Raw genomic sequence first — 3,187 nt, 5'->3', positions numbered from 1 at the left:
TTTTTTTTTCTCTCTCTCTCTTCTTACAGAGCTGGTATGGGTCTGGCTCACCCAAGCCATATGACCTTAGTAGTCAACTATCATAAAAGATAATCTGATGCACATGTTGGGGGAGATAGCTCAGTGGTCTAAGTGCCTGCCTGGCAAGCACAAGGACCTGGGTTCGATCTTCAGGATTACATGCCATGCTGGCCATACTGTGTGGGCAAGTGAAACTGAGAGGGGTGGTGCACACCTATAATCCCAGAGCTGGGGAAGCTGAGACAAGCTCATCACTCTGAGTCCGAGCTGTAGCAAGACCCTGCACCAAATAAACAAATAAGTAAATAAACAATTTTTTAAAAAGACAATCCAATACAATTCCTCAGACTTAGTTATCACGGCTTTGTGCTAGGATTTGGGGTGAGGGAATTCATCCCTGTGTGGGACCACATCAAGCATTTCAAAGCATTTCACATGTATGACTCTAGCACCAACAATACCGCCAATGACTGTGATGATGCAAAATGCTTTATCACCTTCAAAGGTCCATCTAGGGAAACAGCACCTTTCCTGCTTGAGGAAGAACAGATTTTCACAAGTGAGCCTTCTTGTCAGGTGTTCCATACATTTCAAAGCTTGAATGTAATTTTTTTAGAGAAAAACTGAGCTTTTCATTGGACACAGTCCACTGCTTGGCCCAGTAGTTGTGGGGCAAAGGAGAAGGGATGAGTGAGGGTGAGAAGGAAAAGGTGGGCTGGTGTTCTGGCTTGGGTAAACATCCCTCAAAGACCCACATATTGAATACTTGGCCTTCCAGGTAGCATTAATAAGAGATGGTAGAATCTTTGGATGTAAGATCTGGTAGGAAGTCCTTAGTCAGTAGAGCTGTGCCTAGGAAGGGGATTGTGGAAGCCTGATTTTTTGCTTTTCATTTCTGTTTCTTAGCTCAATGTGTAAGCAGCTTGCTCTGCAAGCAATCCCATCAAGATGTGCTACCCTTATCAGAGGCCCAAAGTTAAAGGGCCACCTAATTTTGGACTGGAGCATCCAGAATCCTAAGCTAAAATAAATCTTATCACTTTTAAGCCACCATGCCTAATTGCCTCAGGCATTTCTTTGTAAATAATGTGCAGCTGATATAGCTGAGCATGCACTCCTGGAAGGTGAGTGTGAAGAGCTGGAAACAATAGGTCTTGGTTTTCTACTAATGCTCTTCTTCTTCAGAAAGTGAAACCATATAATTAATTTTTTTTGTAGCTAGGATTCAAGCTCTTTCTTTAGGGAAAGGTATTTGTCTTCCTTGAATAAGATAACAAATTCCAAGGTGTGGAAGGTAGACAATACTCAGAGTTTAATTCCAGACAATACTTAGAGAGATGTTGCCAAAGTGATCTGCACTTTGGTGGAGTAAACAAGGTAGGCAGGAATAGAACCCACCATTATATGAAGAATATTTTGAGGAACAAAATCATGCCTGGAAAAATACTCAAACTGAAACAAGACATTGGTCTTCTAAAATACTGAAAACTGTAACCAAGTAGTAGACTTAGAATATTTTTATGTAGCTTAAATGGGTAGAATCAGCTCCAGTAGAGGTAGAAAACATTTGGACAATGAAAGCTGTCTAATGAAACACAAAGTGTCCTAGAAAGATAGCGAGTTCCCCACTGCTGGAGGTATTCAAGCACACTGTGGGGTATTAAAGTACTTTTGAAGTTTAGCTTTTCAAATATTTGAAGCAACAGAAAATAGATCAAGTGAAAGTACTCCATATTTTGATAACAGAGACCACAAGGAAAGAAAAAGTTCTAAGCAGTACTCCATTTCTGCGACAGGAACTGTGAGGTAGGATCCTTTCCTCTCCATTCAAAATGCCTAGCAAAATATGAAGGTAAGAGACATTGTAGAATAATTATTAATCTATTATCACAAAGAAAAATAAAATTTTTTAACAAACTTTCATATTTTATTATTCATGCAATACTTCTGGCAAAATAAGTAGTCACTTAGTTAAGAACTGCTGGCCTAAGGGGTTGCCCTGAATGACTTTAAGTGTGGTTCAAGTGCAAGTTAAGTCTGTACCTAACACTCCTTGAGCTAGAGTCCTGGAGGTTGCTTTATAATCCACCCACCAGAATCCTGGTGGCAGGGGTGGCAGGTGCCATGTGCTTCTATCTCATGGCAATCAGAGGCCTGCAGGTGAGGTTAAAATGGGAGTGACTTCACAACCATCTTAACACTGCCCAGAAGCGGGGTGGTGGTGAGTTTCACTGAGCAATAGTGACTTTGCAGTGTCACTCCTGCACCAGAAGACACACCAGCTGAGACAGCTCTCTGTGTATAAGGCCATCTTTGTCAGGCAGCTGAGCTGGAGCAGGAATGACATTGGCCATTACTCACCTCCAGCAGCAAAACTCTTTTAAAATCAGAAATATTGTGTTTGGTGAGGCCAGATCAGGCACTGCCATGGCTGGGAAGTACCCATCGTGCCTGGCAGTGCCAGGCAGGGGACCTCTCCTCCCTCATCTCCACAGCTGCTGGAGCCCAGCTCACTCCTTGCTGCATATGTTCATGACCATCAAGTCCCCATGAGGGGACGTTTGCTCTACTTCATGCTGTAGGACTTGGCATAAATTCTAGGACACAGCTTAAATTATATAACGAAATGTTTCTGTGACGGCCCCAAAGGCATTGGAGATTGTTTAGGATGATGAACAAAAAGATATGGAGAAGTGGGATTTGGTCATTGGCAAAAGGTCCAGAAGCTGTGTTTTTATTCTTTTTCTTGCAAAAGAATTACTGCATGTCTTACTGTACCAAAGCTTCTCTCCTCATATCACCAGTCAGTTTTTTCTTCTTTTTTACTATTCAGAATAAAGTGATATTCTAGCCGCCTAATTGGAAGGGCTCCTGGAAACAAATATTCTTTTGAAGAGGCCTATAACCCCTGGAAGGAGCCGCCCCCAGCCTTGTTGCTATGGTTAGCGTAAACACTGCTCTTGGCTTTTAACCTTCTGCTATACTCCCACGTCATCAGCACTGGTTTGTGATCTTTACTCTCATGCAAATTAAAGCAGAGGTGCTGCCTTCTTCTCCTGGTGCTTCCTGTAACACTGAATAAAATGAATACTCACTTCACGCACTCAAAAATACATATTGAGCAACAATATGCGCTTGTTTGGTATGTCGTTGATTTTACTTACGT

This window comes from Octodon degus, unplaced genomic scaffold (assembly GCF_000260255.1).
Source record: "Octodon degus isolate 3935 unplaced genomic scaffold, OctDeg1.0 scaffold00045, whole genome shotgun sequence".
NCBI classification, from domain to species: Eukaryota; Metazoa; Chordata; class Mammalia; order Rodentia; family Octodontidae; genus Octodon; species Octodon degus.
This window is presented reverse-complemented; position numbering follows the sequence as displayed.